The 17570-nt window shown below is 45.9% G+C and overlaps 1 long non-coding RNA gene across 1 annotated transcript; it reads left to right on the forward strand.

The window, feature by feature from the left end:
* The first annotated feature begins 1407 nt into the window (after positions 1–1407).
* On the forward strand, positions 1408–17504 carry LOC308698076. Its single transcript, XR_014031026.1, has 5 exons — positions 1408–1543; positions 1777–1840; positions 2456–2516; positions 2632–2682; positions 17251–17504. It is a non-coding gene; the product is annotated as an uncharacterized lncRNA (long non-coding RNA).
* The last annotated feature ends 66 nt before the right edge of the window (positions 17505–17570 follow it).

Below are 17570 nucleotides of genomic sequence, written 5' to 3' on the forward strand. Positions count from 1 at the left end.
TTGTCTTTGTTTATTTCTAATAAATTGGGAATGTTTTGTTGTTGTTGTTGTTTTTAATTCATAGGTGGCTGCTGTCCGACGGTTTTGTGCATCTAGTGGGTTAGATACCAAGGGTTCAAAGATGGACCCCATAATGAGACTGAGGAGTGAAATGCAAAGAAGATCATCATATGACAACATTTTTCAAAAGGTTTGGGGTGCATCAGGTTTGTGTGCACTGATATATCTTAATTTATAATAGAAAACATGAACATAGATTTCTTTATTTCTTTAATGATTACAGCACTTAAAGTAAAAAATAATAATGTTAAACAATCTATCACTTAGGTGGCTGGGCAGTTGTTATGTGTCCCTGCGGTGTCGTTACCAGCATTAAAGTCCTGGTGAGGGCCACCACTGTCCAAGGGACTTCACTGACATTTTGCTGTCCTGGAAACACCTTCCCAACATAACCATTTATGACTCTGCAAGAGGACTTTCCTCTCATGCAAATCTCCATAATCCAAACATGATTCCCTTTAGCCCACATGACGGTCGGCTTTTGGAGCCAAATTATACCAATATTGCTGCAGCAGAAGAGGGAAGACTTAAAATTTCATTGAAATGGCTCAAAGAGAGGGAAACGCCTGCTGATGTGAATGGGCATCCATTAACTGGCTCATCTGATCACTACTTTCTGACAGATTCCATGAAAACAACACAAAGGATCCCCATGATAAACTTCATAAAATACAGCTTGTGACTAAGTTGGCTGGAAGAGTTAATTATCAGTGTGCTGAGCAGTTGTTTTCTCAAATGAGAAAAAACAATTACTTCCTAAATGTTATGAAGCCAACAAACCACGTGTTCCTTATGCGAAACCTGTTGCACCACTGCAATGTTGCAATAAACACTAGGTTTGCTAAACAGCTTACCAAGGCTGTTGCTTGCACTCAGGGTGCCCTGGACAAGCAGTTGCAGATAAACTTGTTTTTTCATAATGCAATTTAATGTCATTATCACATTTATTGGCTTTTCCAGAAATGTTATTTGACACTGGTGTTAGATGACACGCTTTATTGCTAGGGACTTTAAGTAAAAGCACAGTTGAAATGGATGATGAGCCAAGTACAAACAAGGCGTCTGTGACATGGCTGAAGGATGTAATGCCCAACAAGACCAGCTGGGAGCAACCTTTCAGCGAAGAAAAGGTGATTGCTCTATGAAGGTTGAAATCTTATAAGCTGAGGAATGAGCAGCCTCAAACATTTTGTAATGAATGTTCATAATGTTTTTTTTTTCTAAATAGCTCACACGTGTTTTAGATCCAGAGCAAAATGGGAGTGAACATGTGGCACGTGTTTAGTCTACAACCCTGATGCGAAAAGATTTTTCAGACCTTGGGATTGCAACGCAATGTGGAGGCAACAGTTGGGATCATCTTAATTTTCTTTGATCAAATTTACTTTTCAAAATTTTTCCTGTTTTTAAGTGAAGCTGTGGTATCTTAACAGATTCTGAATTGTTGTTTCAAGAAAATTGAAGACCTCAGCAAACCTTGCAGGTAAAATATCTTTGCGTGTAGCGTAAAAAAAAAATGCAAAAGGCTTTTATGAAGAAACGTGTATGTTGTTTATCATACATACTTTGGATTTCATTGACTGTTTCGATGTATTATTGCTGTTGACATTTTATATGTTGCAAGATGTTGTAAGCATTCTTTCAAAGCAGCCAAAAAGATTTCACAGAGCATAATTAACATTATGCACCATTTTGTATTATATTTATTTGTGATAGGTTGATGCTTCTGCAAAAGACTGCATTCTATTTCCATCGTGTCACACTGGATGCTTTGTGTACAGTAAGTCATCAAGACATTTTGATGCATGTCAAATTGATTTCTATATTTTGTGTTTTTAACAACCATTTTCAGATTTTGTGTCCAAAGCTGAAACAGGTGTTTTTTTCTTGATTCACTCTGCATGAGTGGTCTAAGTGATGGAAGATAAAGTCAAGTGTACAGGTCTTTTACATAGCTCAGTAGTTCATGTTCAGAAGTTCCAGTTGAACAGTTCTTGTTCAAATGTTCTCAGCTGCTGTGTGGTTCAGTTCTAAACCATTCAGCATTTTTTTTTCTTCTTCTTTTTTCTTGTGGGAATGATGTCTGATGTGTATTAAAATATATTAGGTAATTTAAGTTTATTAAAGTTGAAAGCACCCAAACACTTAAAACCAATAAACAGTAAGGGGCGTACACAATCAAAATGGGGGACTGTGTTGTATAGTCTGTTCATGAGTTTGACAGCAGAGCTATAAAGATAGGGGTGAGATACCTTTTAAGTAGAGGTGTGTTTTGTTGATCTAGAATTTCAACATAATTTCTCGGAAATCACTTACTGCATCTTTAAATGTGAATTTAAACAATGTGAATTATAAGCATAATTTTATGGTCGCTTATTTGGGTATATTTTAATAGGAGGGTTGCTCAGACTGTCATTCCTGGCCATTGGACTGAGATCTCCTGTAAGGATCTTCCAGTAAGTTTTTGAATCATCACTTATTCTTCTAGCACACAATTCAGTTAATTACTTTCTTGCTTATTTGCTTTTTTTCCTTACTCCATTTCTTTCTTTGCTTGCAAACCTTACCCAGGAGATTCCAATGCAGCATTCCTCCAATAATTGTGGAGTCTTTGTGCTCATGGTGAGTTTTTATATGATAGTAACATCAGTTCTACCAAAAAGACTCAGGAGGATTCTCGAATGAGATAGAATTTATTTTATGAAAGGTTTTACAGACAAAATAAAATAGATGCACGACAAGCTCCGTCTCAGTTCTTTGGCGTAGGCCCCGTCCTCCGTCCGGGTCTGAAAGTTAGCTTGTAGGTCCTGCCTGATGATAGAGGCAGGGGCGGAGCCTACCCCCTGACGAGTGGACGGGAGCCATTCTGGTGGTGGTGGGGAGGATGGGGGGAAACTTTACTACGACACCTGCAGGCAACAAAATGGGGCGGTAAGAACAGTCTTATATATTTGATGTCAGGCTGTGATTGGTAGCGTGTAATTGTGAATTAATGACGTGACAGTAGAGTCTTTCTAGTAGAACTTTCGCTTACGCTTTCATTTCTACCAAAAAGACTCAGGAGGATTCTCGAATGAGATAGAATTTATTTTATGAAAGGTTTTACAGACAAAATAAAATAGATGCACGACAAGCTCCGTCTCAGTTCTTTGGCGTAGGCCCCGTCCTCCGTCCGGGTCTGAAAGTTAGCTTGTAGGTCCTGCCTGATGATAGAGGCAGGGGCGGAGCCTACCCCCCAAAAAAAGAAATATGAGATGAATTCCGTACGTACCTATGAGGATTCTGAAAAGCATGCAGGAGAATTAATAAAATAGGAAAGACAATTAGACAACTTCTTTAATGCTTATTTAATGTTAATATCTATATGTGAGAAATTATAACTACGAGATACACTGAGATAAAGATGATTGATTAGTAACTTAACCAAGATCGAGTGTGGAAATGACACTATATGTGAACTAAGCTAATCATCTTTAAACCAAGAACAAAAGCCACGTCTGGCCGCGAAACTTGTGGTGGAGATTTTAAATGAAGCCTTGATAGGCTGAGATTTTAAGATGCATATAGCCTACATCCGAGGTATGAAGCAAGAGAGAAATAAAATATAAATGAGAACAAATTTCAATAGCATATGCATTAGTCCCATCTTACTTAAAATTAGGACCACAATTGACCTTACCTTAATAAATGATAATGCTGTCCTTTAAGAGTAGCCACGATAGGCCGAGATAACGTATTGGGATGATGCAATCACGGAAGCTACGATGTGCGTTAATGTAAAGCCGTGATTGGCCATGAATATTTGACTGAAATGCGATCGTAAACTCGTTAAAAGTGATGCCTCGATAGGCTAATGCCTCGATAGATTAGAGCCTCGATAGGCAAATGCCTCGATCGGCTAATACCTCGATAGGTTAGTGCCTCGATAGGCAAGTGCCTCGATAAGATAGTACCTCGATAGGCAAGTGCCTCGATAGGCAAGTACCTCGATAGGCAAGTGCCTCGATAGGCTAGTGCCTCGATAAGATAGTGCCTCGATAGGCTAGTACCTCGATAGGCTAGTACCTCGATAGGCTAGTACCTCGATAGGCTAGTACCTCGATAGGCTAGTGCCTCGATAGGCTGAAGCCTCGATAGGTTAGTGCCTCGATAGGCTGAAGCCTCGATAGGTCAGTGCCTCGATAGGCAAATACCTCGATAGGCTGGGTTTATACGTCGGAACCGAGATTAAATGTAATTTGCATTAATGAATTAGGCCGCGATTGGCCGTAATAAATAAATAAATAAATAAATAAATGATTGTAGAGTTTCAAAAGCCGCGATAGGCTTAGACATATTGCAGCTATCAAAATTAAAGTCAAGATAAAGATAAGCGAGCAGGAATACGAATATCCTTGAAGCGTTAAATATGGTATTTTCATCAAAGCTATTCTACATTAATCAGCTATGGGCTGAGTTGACGTAAAGATCGAAATAAAGCAAGAAGCCATGATTGACTGCGATGATCATGAAAGCTTGTTCAATAGTGATGCCTCGATAGGCTGAGTTCATGCATCAGAACCGAGATTAGTTGAAAGCTTCGATAGCATTAACATAATAGGCTACGTTTAGCCATGAAACAATGACAGTGATCATAAAATAGGTTCGTAATTGACCATATCTATAAATGATGAGGGCTGTTGCCTGGGCGACTTTCCGAGGAGCCACGAGAGGCAGATATAAGACGTTGAGATGATAACATCCAGGAAAGCTACAATTTGCGTTTATGAATGAAGGCCGCGATCAGCATGAAATATTTGGCTTTAGGGTACAATCATGAAAGCTTGTTCAATAGTGATGCCTCGACGGCTGATGCCTCAACAGGCTGAGTACATGCATCAGAACCGAGATTAGTCGAAAGCTTCGATAGCATTAATATAATAGGCTACGTTTAGCCATGAAACAATACCAGTGATCGTAAAATAGGCCCATGATTAACCTTACATTTATAATGATAAAGGCTGAAGCCAGGGCGACTTTTCCGAGGAGCCACGATAGGCAAAGATATGACATTAAGATGATTACAATCAGGAAAGCTACGATATGCGTTTATGAAATAAGGTCGCGATCGACCATGAAATATTTGGCTTTGGAGTACAATCATAAAAGCTTGTTCAATAGTGATGCCTCGATAGGCCGATGCCTCGATAGGCCGATGCCCCGATAGGCCGATGCCCCGATAGGCCGATGCCCCGATAGGCCGATGCCCCGATAGGCCGATGCCCCGATAGGCCGATGCCCCGATAGGCCGATGCCTCGATAGGCCGATGCCTCGATAGGCCGAGTTCATACATCAGAACCAAGATTAGTCGAAAGCTTTGATAACATTAATGTAATAGGCTACGTTTAGCCATGAAACAAAACCAGTGATCGAAAAATAGGCCCATGATTGACCTTACATTTATAATGATAAAGGCTGAAGCCAGGGCGACTTTTTTCGAGGAGCCACGATAGGCAAAGACATGACATTAAGATGATTACAATCAGGAAAGCTACGATATGCGTTTATGAACTAAGGTCGCGATCGACCATGAAATATTTGGCTTTGGAGTACAATCATAAAAGCTTGTTCAATAGTGATGCCTCGATAGGCCGATGCCTCGATAGGCCGATGCCCCGATAGGCCGATGCCCCGATAGGCCGATGCCCCGATAGGCCGATGCCCCGATAGGCCGAGTTCATACATCAGAACCAAGATTAGTCGAAAGCTTTGATAACATTAATGTAATAGGCTACGTTTAGCCATGAAACAAAACCAGTGATCGGAAAATAGGTCCATAATTGACCTTACATTTATAATGATAAAGGCTGAAGCCAGGGCGACTTTTCGGAGGAGCCACGATAGGCAGAGATATGACATTAAGATGATTACAATCAGGAAAGCTACGATATGCGTTTATGAACTAAGGTCGCGATCGACCATGAAATATTTGCCTTTAGAGTACAATCATGAAAGCTCATACTAGTGATGCCTCGATAGGCAGAGTTCATGCGTCGAGAACAAAATTAAGTCGAAAGCTTCGATAGCATTAATGAAATAGGCCACGATTGGCCATAAAAAAACAGTAATCGTAGAATTTCAGAAGCCGCGATAGACTTAGAATTATTGCAGATATCAGAAACGAAAGTCAAGTCAAATATATTTGTATAGCGCTTTTCAAATACAGACTGTATCAAAGCAGCTTCATGGTATTAAATTAAAATAATACAACAAGGTTTGTTTCTAGTGAAATTTATTGACTGATAAAATTCTAATTAAATATCCCCAAAATATCCCTAACTGAGCAAGCCAAAGGCTTGCCAAAGCCAAAGAAAGAAAGCAAGCCAAAGAAAGCCAAAGAAGAAAGCAAGCAAAAGAAAGTCATGATAGACATAAGCAAGCAGGGATACGAATAACCTTGGAGTGTTGTTATTATGGTATTTTTACAAAGCTATACTCATTAATCAATTATGGGCTGAGATGACGGTAAAGAACGAGATAAAGAAATTGACTGCGTGTATAACTAAACAGAATTAGCAGCGAAAAGCGGAAGTATGATAAATGTATGGATCGTTAACCACCACCAGTAGCTAGCGAAGAAATTAACCTCGATTTTGGGTTGAGAGGGCTTGTTGAGCATTTAGTAGGCTACAATCTGAATATGAAAATAGGAAGAGAAGAGACCATAACGGATGGGAAGTAATAAAAGAGGGGTTAAATGAATTTCACTTTTCTGTAATGTTGCTGTTAAAGCATAAACAACATCTGAAAAGTTACAACGCTCAAACTTCAAGCATGGAAGACTTAATTTAAAGAGGATGATTTTAAAGGGCTGCAACAACGCTAAGAGAGACTGAGCGGCACTCCCTCTGGATTAGTGGCATCACAAACCCCGAAGTCACATAAATCCAGCTCCCGGAATATGATCTATAGCATATCAAAACAGAATGCAATGACAATTCCAGAACAGTATATTAAAATATCTTTGGGGCATTCCAAGCAAAACCCCTCACACGCACCCTGGGGACACTGAAGTACCCACCACACATCGATTTTGTAGTTGTAGAGCAACAACTGGAACAACTGGCCCTGATCAGGATGGGAAATAAGGGAATCTTCTGATATATACGGTCTAGCTGGATTAAGCAAAGCGACTGATCGGATCGCTTAATTAGTACTGAGTGCCAGTGATAACAGATGAGAGATGAGCCTGCCTTGAAGAGATACATGTTTGTTTGTTTTGTTTTTTTTTTCACTCATTTTAAATAACCATTAAATCGTATTCTTATTAATATTAGTTCGATACTTACCTGAAGTAAGGTGATACATACCGATAAAATACAACCTCAATCACTCTAGATATTCTGTTGTTGACTTAAAGCGTAGAATGTATTTCTCAGCTGTGCAGCGCACGCCTGACATTACTCTCTAGTTGCTCTTGTATGAGTGAAGTTTTATTCACAGCCGAGAGATCACTGGCCATGGCAACCAAGGGAGTCCCTTGAACAGAAAAATAAGTGAACATTTAAATCATACAGATGAGTAAATATAATGTCACTCGAGTCTTCTTGACTGTGATTTGTCTGGCTATTGGTTTGAATTGTATGGTCTAAACTTGTAACGGATAGTTCTACGGTGTTAAGCACGTTTTAGTCTGTGACATTTGACCTGAGAATCCTAGTCTGCCTTTGTACATTTAATATCAACTACCTATAAATGTATATTTCTATGACACATATCGGTGGATTAAGTAGACACCGAGAAAATTTGTATTACAGCGATTGCACCATATTTATGTAAGTGAATAATTTAAATATAAGTATTAAAAGATCTTGATATGAAAAGAAAACAGTAGAACAGTTGTAGAGCACCGTAAATGTATCACTTACTTCCAATGTATTAAATACTCCTGCAACATATAACTCCTACCCTTCATAACCATGTCTACAACGGCATACGCATAATATCCAATGACCAACTTGCTTTAAAGTTCAGCTTCTCTTTATGATATGGACATATTTATATGTTTCATTTTCAAATTTTTACAACCCTTTTTAAATAATAACTTTCCCGGCGGTCGGGAAGTGATTTGGCTAAAACATCTCATAAATGCCGAAGCAATACCAAATCAGAGAAGGGCGTAAAACAGTTACCGCTCCTTTAAGATAGAAGGCACTCTCACGTGGTGAATGAGCAGATGAGGAGCGCGGACTGTGAATATGGCATACATAAAGCCGATTTAATAACTTAGTTGCTCTTAAGCTTAATTTAAATCTATTCAGCAACCCAGTTGTTAGAATTTTGCAACTACCCGTGAGTGGGTGGAATCGACAACGCTAAAAACAGATTACCTCTGCGCTCGCTGAGGAAATCAGTTACGTGAATCTTTGTTTACACTTACTACAACCCATTCAGCGAGCTATCCAGCCCTACTTTTTAAAGCGTTATAGTGAGTATGTTGCGTTGCAGACTGCTGTAGCCTACATGTATCGGCAGTTTAAGAAAACTACCACTTCACCATAGTCACCATTTGATCTTTACCACTGATGAAGGGAGCAGAAGAGCAAGTTTATACTTACCTGAATGAAGTTTAATCATAGTAATGGGAACATGTAAACAGTGGCCGCTGGAAGCGCCTACCAACGTAAAAGCCTTGAACTACCCTGTGAAGAGATCGTCTCTCGTGAAATTTCAGCCGCCACGTCCTTGTTTCCTACACAAGCGTGTCGCACTCGCGCACCGCGAAAGTTGCTGAGAGCTGAGATCAAATCAACGATATGACTTGTGTTGTTATGATTGGAATCGAAACGCGAGTAAGTGAACGTCTGTTTCTGCGAATTGAATGGAAGCGTAATTGGCAGCTGAAACTTTACTACGACACCTGCAGGCAACAAAATGGGGCGGTAAGAACAGTCTTATATATTTGATGTCAGGCTGTGATTGGTAGCGTGTAATTGTGAATTAATGACGTGACAGTAGAGTCTTTCTAGTAGAACTTTCGCTTACGCTTTCATTTCCCTTTCGTTGTCACTCCGAGTTACGTCGGATGACGACGAATGGGGTTTCGCTTAGAAATCCTATCACCTTCGAGTATTTCACGAGTTCACACTTACATATAATTTGAATGGGTAAGTTTAATGCGTATATGGCGTGCTGTCCGGAGGGAGGGCTCCGAGCTCGGAGTTTAGCCCGAACCCAGAGTACTCCCCCCGTATGTAAGTGTTTAGTACTAGAAGTGTGGAGAAGGGGTGGTGGAGGGATGCTGAAAAAACTGTCAATGGAATGAGGTGAGACTGCTGGGTATTTATACCTCTCACCATTGATTGCTGAGTGCTTTCCACTTGTGTTAATTATCTGAACGTGCTCCTCCCGAACCTTGTTAATAAAACATCATATAAAACGAGCCAATGGCAAAGAAATGCCATGGGTCTGCGGAATTTGCATAGCGTAACTCCGCCCCACCCTGGGAGTATATAAGGAAGTACGCTGGCAACATGCAGATATGTTTTCGCTTCGGAGCCAAGTTCAGTACTTCACTCCACAAGCCTTCTGAGTGTCATCTCAAATCTCTTCGAGACGAGCGGCTCTTCAGTGTGTTGGTGTGACGGCGCTTTCCAGCGAGATCGCATTTCCTGCTGCTGATTTGTGCAGTAATCTGCCGACAGTGAGTGTGTTTCTCCCTGGGCGCTTCAGCACTCTGCTGAGCTTTTCCACTCTCTAAAAGAGCTGCATGCGGCACGTCTTTTTCAAGACGGTTCGCCCGTGTATTTTCTATTTCCTAGATGTGTGTGCGTGATTCATCTGCCTAACGGTCGCGAGCGCTGTTTTGCGTGTGGGCTTAATCACGCTCGGCAGCGCTCGTTGATGAGTCATGTTTTCATTGCGGGAACATGACCATCGCGATGTTTATAGATCGAGACTCAATGATCTCCATGTGAGTAGAGTCCCCTCTGCCACACCCCAATTTATCTCTTCCTCGAGAAGGGATACTTTGGCTGGTGGCCAGGGTGATCTGAGGGTTCGGTGTGGCACAACAACCGACAAGTCAATTCCTCGGGCCACACCCCCCTCCACATCGCAAACCGTGGAGCTTCCGTGTGTGCCTGGTTTCTTTCGGGGACCCAGTGTTTCATTCGGGGCTCTGGCGGATGGTGTCATGCACTCACAGCATCACAAGGCGGGCTTGATTCCTCTGGAAATGAAGTTTCGACTGCGTTGCCTCCCACGGGAGTGCCATCGTTGCCGGGACCGATCCAGAGCTGTCAGCCATGCTTTCCCGGGCAGCTGAAAGCATCGGCTGGAGTGGCCCCGCCCTCCCACCGAGCGCTGTAAGCTTCTCCCGGACGTGCATCAGGACGCCTGCGCTCCGTGAGAGTCCACGTGACTTTCGCGGCCCGCAGGTGTCCTCCGCCTTCGCTGCTTTCGATCGCACGGCGATCATGGTCTGTATGTTCCCTGTCACTATCGTGGCACGGTCATGCAGTGCTGTGTGTCGCCTGCGCCTTCGATGCAGTGCTGTCCCGGGAGTTCTGTCCGAACCGGCCGCAGTGGAACGCTAGTCCTTCCCTGGCCAACCCTGGCAGAACGTGGAAACTCTAACCACGCCCCTATGCTGGGACGCTATGCCTCCCATGCCCGGCCTGGTTGTTCCGCCACGCACACTGCTGACCTCGCTCAGGCGACATCAGTATCTGCGTCATCCTGGGTCAGGTGATGTCCACTAGTGTGGTCCAGACATGGGCTTAGCCAGGTTGATGAGGGGTGTCTTAGAGTTCATTTCTAAGCTCCCCCATGTCCCGGGCTGGGCTCTTTGGCGGTGTGGCTTCGACCACCTGAAGTAGACTCGGGTCCTGCACCGATGGTCATCCATCCGTGCGGTCTCCTTAGTCTGCTTCCCGCCAAGGCCCCTCCATGCGGCTACTCCCCTCGGGTCTTCACCGGCCCTGAGCAGGAGCAAGTCGCAGGAGGGCGGTCCTGCCCGTCTCCGCCCCTTAGTCTGCCACGCCAGCCTAAGCAGCACTCTTGAGACGGGCAGCCTGGTCGGTGGTGTGGGTGAGGATTGCGCCCAACAGTCTTCGATCACTCTATAAGCAGGCTGAGGACTTTCTGCACCGACGGTCATCTGTCCGTGCGGTCTCCTTAGCCTGCTTCCCGCCAACACCGCCCCTCTGCGATTCCTCCCCTCGAGCCTTCACTGGCCCAGAGCACGAGGAGGGTGGCACCGCCCTGTCTCCCGCCCCGCGCCCCGCTAAACGCCAGGCCAAGCGGCGCTCTTGAGACGGGCTGCTCAGAGATGGCGTTGAGTTCTTCCCAGGAGACGGTAGCAGGCCGCTCCTTCCCCCGGTGGAGGGCCGGGGGAGAATCCTTGGTTTTTCCCACCCTGTCCATGACGAGCAGCACCCTAATGTGGTTAAAGAAAGAACTCACTCCCCCATCTCTGAGCACACAGAGTGTCCGGATGACAGTGCGCGCCGCTCACGAGCCTCGCCACTCTCGTCCCCCTCTGTCGCCAGTCCCCTGCCAGAGCACGCCCCAGTGGGATGCTGGTCCTCCCCTGGCTTCCTCTGGCAGGACGCGGCTAATGACCGTGCCCCCGCACCGGGCCGCTATACCACCCATGCCTGGGCCGGTCATTCCGCCTCGCTGCACCACCGAGGGTACGTCTGTGGTCCATATGACCCCGCTGGTACAGTTCCTGGAAGCCTGGTTAGAGCTTCCCAGGCTGTCCCGCTGGGTCGCGAGGACCATCAGGCTCGGCTACGCGATTCAGTTCGCGCGGTCTCCTCCCCGCTTCAGGGTAGTCCGCTTCACTTTGGTCGGTGGCAATGCCCCGGTTATGAGAGCGGAGGTTGCTACCTTACTGGCGAAGGGTGCGATCGAGACTGTCCCTCCAGCCGAAATGAGGTCCGGCTTTTACAGCCCCTACTTCATTGTACCGAAGAAATCCGGTGGGTTACGGCCAATCCTCGACTTGCGTGTCTTGAACCGCTCCCTTCACAGGATGCCGTTCAAGATGCTCACGGCCAAACGCATTGTCGAGTGCATACGGCCGCAGGATTGGTTTGCAGCGATCGACCTGAAGGACGCCTACTTCCATGTCTCCATTCTTCCTCGACACAGACCGTTTCTACGGTTTGCTTTCGAGGGGCAGGCATACCAGTACGCGGTTCTCCCTTTCGGGCTAGCCCTGTCTCCTCGCGTCTTCACGAAGGTCGTCGAGGCAGCCCTTGTTCCCCTCCGGGAACACGGGGTTCGCATCCTGAACTATCTCGACGACTGGCTGATTCTAGCTCACTCTCGAGATCAGGTTTGTGAACACAGGGACCTAGTGCTCCGGCACCTAGCTCGTCTGGGCCTTCGGGTCAACTGGGAGAAGAGCAAACTCTGCCCAGTGCAGAGGATCACTTTTCTCGGTATGGAGATCGACTCGGTCGCCATGTGCGCGCAGCTTACGAGCGAGCGTGCGCAGTCACTGCTGACTTGCCTTCGTCAGTTCGAGGGCAAGAATGTGGTCCCACTGAAACTATTTCAGAGGCTCCTTGGGCATATGGCATCCGCAGCCGCAGTCACGCCGCTCGGGTTGCTTCATATGAGACCACTTCAGTTTTGGCTTCGCGATCGAGTCCCGAGGTGGGCATGGCACCACGGCACGCTCCGAGTTCCAGTGACTCCGACCTGCCGTCAGACCTTCACCCCGTGGTCGAACCTCAGGTTTCTTCGGGCTGGAGTGCCCTTGGAACGAGTGTCCAGGCATGTTGTTGTATCAACAGATGCCTCCACCACGGGCTGGGGCGCCATGTGCAATGGACATGCTGCCGCGGGCTCCTGGACAGGACCCCAGCGCCTTTGGCATGTCAATTGCCTCGAGTTGTTGGCTGTACGTCTTGCCCTGCACCGCTTCCATGCGTTGCTCAGGGGTCAACACGTACTAGTCCGTTCGGACAATACCGCGACTGTAGCGTACATCAACCGTCAAGGTGGTCTGCGCTCCCGCCGTATGTCACAACTCGCCCGCCACCTCCTCATATGGAGTCAGAAGCATCTGAGGTCGTTTCGTGCCATTTATATCCCGGGAGACCTGAACCAGGTCGGCCGACAAGCTGTCTCGGCATCGGCCTCTCGCTGGAGATTGGCGACTTCATCCCCAGTCGGTTCAGCTGATTTGGGATCAGTTCGGGGACGCACAGGTAGACCTGTTTGCCTCCCACGACTCGTCCCACTGCGACCTGTATTATTCCCTGACCGAGGGCACGCTCGGCACGGATGCACTGGCGCACAGCTGGCCGCGGGGCCTCCACAAGTATGCGTTTCCCCCAGTGAGCCTTCTTGCGCAGACCTTGCGCAAGATCAGGGAGGACGAGGAGCAGGTCATTTTGGTTGCCCCGTATTGGCCCAACCGCACCTGGTTCTCAGAACTAGTACTCCTCGCGACAGCACCTCCCTGGCCAATTCCTCTGAGGAAGGACTTGCTTTCTCAGGGACGGGGCACCTTATGGCACCCTCGTCCAGATCTTTGGAACCTCCACGTGTGGCTCCTGGACGGGACGAGGTAGGTTTGAGTACCCTACCACCAGCGGTGGTGGCTACCATCACTTCCGCTAGAGCATCGTCCACGAGACATGCCTATGCGTTGAAGTGGAACCTCTTCGTCAACTGGTGTTCTTCTAAAAATCTAGAACCCACGAAATACCCCATCAGTGTCGTGCTTTCCTACCTGCAAGAAGGGTTGGAGCGAAGGCTGTCTCCCTCCACCCTGAAAGTGTATGTTGCCGCCATTGCCGCACATCACGACGCAGTCGATGGTAAGTCCTTAGGAAAGCACGACCTGATCGTCAGGTTCCTGAGGGGAGCCAGGAAACTGAATCCTCCTCGTCCTCCCCTCGTACCCTCTTGGGACCTCTCAGTGGTTTTAACTGCCCTGCAGAGTGCTCCCTTTGAGCCTCTGCAATCAGTGGAGCTTAAGTTCCTGTCAATGAAGACAGCGCTCCTGGTTGCATTGGCCTCCATCAAGAGGGTAGGGGACCTGCAGGCATTTTCGGTTGACGAAGCGTGCCTGGAATTCGGGCCGGCTAACTCTCACGTGATCCTGAGACCCCGGCCTGGATATGTGCCCAAGGTTCCCACCACACCCTTTCGAGATCAGGTGGTGAACCTGCAAGCGCTGCCTTTGGAGGAGGCAGACCCAGCCTTGGCACTGCTCTGTCCAGCACGCGCTCTCCGCGCTTACGTTGACAGGACGCAGTGTTTCAGGACCTCAGACCAGCTCTTTGTCTGTCATGGTGGGAAGCTGAAGGGAAAGGCTCTCTCCAAGCAAAGGTTGTCTCACTGGATAGTGGACGCCATTGCTTTGGCATGCCAGCAGCAAGGTCGACCATGCCCCCTTGGTGTGACGGGCCACTCCACCCGGAGTGTGGCATCCTCTTGGGCTCTAGCGCATGGCGCCTCGCTAACAGACATCTGCAGAGCTGCAGGCTGGCTAACAAATTGCGAGATTCTATAATCTCCGAGTGGAGCCAGTTTCTTCTCATGTACTCGCTTCAACTAGCCGGTAAGAGATTCTGCTCAGGTGTCTTCGCTTGCTCGCCATTCCTCTCCACGGACGGGATACGTGCGATATTCTCCTCAGGTGAGCCTAATAAGCCCTGAGTCTCCTCCAGCACTGACAACGTCAACGCCAGAGTTATGCCACCGGCAGCTTCCGCGCTTGGCTAGGTGCCTCCATGTGCATGGTTCCCCTCCGGGTGACCCCCACATGTGTATTCCACTGTAAGCCTCTTTGAGCATGTGTCTTTCCCTTGGCAAGCCACCTTGCCACCCCTGGGGTTGAAATATTCCACCTGCGGCTGGACACCCCAGTGTTACTCTGTATGCAGCCCTTCGGGGTCATATGTGTATTCCAAGTCCCCCCCTTCGGGTTGGGCATGATTGCATATTTCCACTGGATATGCTTCCCAGTGTACCTTGGTATTCCTGTGTTAGGTAGGACTCCTTCGTCCGTGCTAGTCTCACGACAGGGAGCTCAGACTTACGCAGGGCACTGGAAGACAGTCGAGAGGTGGCGTGATTTCACTGGGAACCCCATTCGTCGTCATCCGACGTAACTCGGAGTGACAACGAAAGGGAACGTCTCGGTTACGTATGTAACCCTCGTTCCCTGAGTAGGGAACGGAGACGTTACGTCTCCCTGCCACTTCCGCTGTACCGCTGGAACGCCTGAGTTCAGTCTCGGCTCCTCAGCGAAGACATATCTGCATGTTGCCAGTGTACTTCCTTATATACTCCCAGGGTGGGGCGGAGTTACGCTATGCAAATTCCGCAGACCCATGGCATTTCTTTGCCATTGGCTCGTTTTATATACTCGAAGGTGATAGGATTTCTAAGCGAAACCCCATTCGTCGTCATCCGACGTAACGTCTCTGTTCCCTACTCAGGGAACGAGGGTTACATACGTAACCGAGACGTTTCATTTAGAAACCAAATAAAAAAAGGTCTAAACAAGTAGCCTTTGAATTTCAGGGGGTGCTCTGGGGGTGGCTTTTGACTTTTCAGAGGTGAGTCTTCAGATCTTTGTTCAACACATTTGTTTTGCAAGCCAGTATAAAAACAGAATTTATAACATTGTAGTAATGGCTGCTTTCTTCCAAGGCTAATATGTCAAGAATAAGGAAGTGGTGGTGTGGTGTGTACTGCTGCTTGAAGGCTCAGGGTAATTTCTAATTCTAATAGAAATTTAAAGTAATGACATTTAGCACTTTGCAAATCTCTCTCTCTCTCTCTCTCTCTCTCTCTCTCTCTCTCTCTCTCTCTCTCTCTCTCTCTCTCTCTCTCTCGCGCGCGCGCGCACTCTCTCTCTAGGTCTCCTACAGATCGGAAAAGGCACAGAAAAAATGCTCAGGTTGAAGGCCTGTGTGAAGTCAAATCTGATATGTTAAACAGTTTAAAATATAAAACGTAAAAAATAAATTAAAAACATGGCCAGTGAAAATTATGAGAATGAAAAAACATTAGAGCTTAAATGACTATAATGATTGAAAAAGAAATCAAATCAGCAGATTCTTGGAATGAAATGAAATGTTACTTTGATCACATGTATAAACGTTTTTTAATGCACATATAAAAACTTGTTTGTTTGTTTCAGCCATGGACTGAATGGTTGAAAACATTTTCAGCCTTGCTGATGGTTGAATATTAAGTTGTTGTTTTTTTAACTATTTTTGGAGAAATGTAATATTTTAAAATAGTTTTTCCATATTTTTTTTTTTCAGCTACAACCAGAGGTGCTCAGTCACATTCTTCTAGATGTTGTTTATGAAGAAGGAGACAAAGCATTTCACACTTTGTCACTAGCAAGGGGGTAATCCAGCACCCGGAACGCGTACCTTCCCCGGGGGCCGCCATTGGTTAGCAAGCCATCACCTGCTGTTAGCATTCCATTGACTCCCATTCATTTTGGCGTCACTTTGACAGCGAATAACTTTACATCTGAGGCTTTTAAAGACTCTATTTATCCATTGTTTATTTCTAAAGAAACACGACAATGTATAAAAGGTTCCATTACCTTGTATCTTACGTTATGGCCTCGTAGAAGCAGTTTTTGTAAAAATAGGCTAACGATTGCGTCAGTAGAGAAATTACCGTAGAGACAGGAGGAGAAGCTTGCGGGCAATCGGGGGGACGTGGAGGCATAAAGTCCAATAAAGTCAAGGGGGAAGCCCATAGAGAGTCATAAAGTTGCTTCTGCTCCTAGCTCATGGACAGCTCCTACTCACGCTCTCCATCTCTGCAAGATTCGGAAGGGAATGATTCAGATTTCTCTTGGCACAGCTACTAGAAGACAGACAGTTTGCTCACGTCACATCTATGTCGTCAAGCTCAGTTTGAGTCTGCGCAGTACGCTCAGCCATCAGGAAGTGAGTGCTTCTAATTGACTTCACTTTTCTCCGTTGAAGTCTATGGGGTCGCTGTGTCCATTTTTTTTACTGTCTATGGTCACTAATGTGCAGAAAGTTCAATGAAATCATCAACCATCCAGGTTTTCTAAAAAAAAAAAAGCTCACTTTGCCTGGCTGGACAGTATGTATATGTATTACTTTTATGAAATGAACAAGTTAAGCTAATATATTTAATTCAGTTTTTTGCATTAATTCAGGGTTTTTTTTTTCACCTTTTAGGTATCGTTGACTGGAAGTCTGTCAGTCCAGATGTGAGGAAATAATACAGGGTGGAGTTTAAGCTCACCAGGTGTGATGCCTGTGGATTCATCTACAAAAACACCACTGGATATTGCGGCAATGGAAAGAAGACTGCGTTCTATTCAGACAAAGAGTTTGATGGCTTCTGTTCTATGGACTGCTACTACAGTATGAATGAGTGAAGGAATGAGTTCTCTTACGAGAGGTTCTCTCGTACTTGCGTAATATCTTACGCTAGGGGAAAACCTCTTTTCCTCGAGATATTGAAGCCAAAAATTATCCTAAATTTTGCAATAATG

Source organism: Scardinius erythrophthalmus, assembly GCF_964197995.2.
Source record: "Scardinius erythrophthalmus genome assembly, chromosome: 11".
Lineage (NCBI taxonomy): Eukaryota > Metazoa > Chordata > Actinopteri > Cypriniformes > Leuciscidae > Scardinius > Scardinius erythrophthalmus.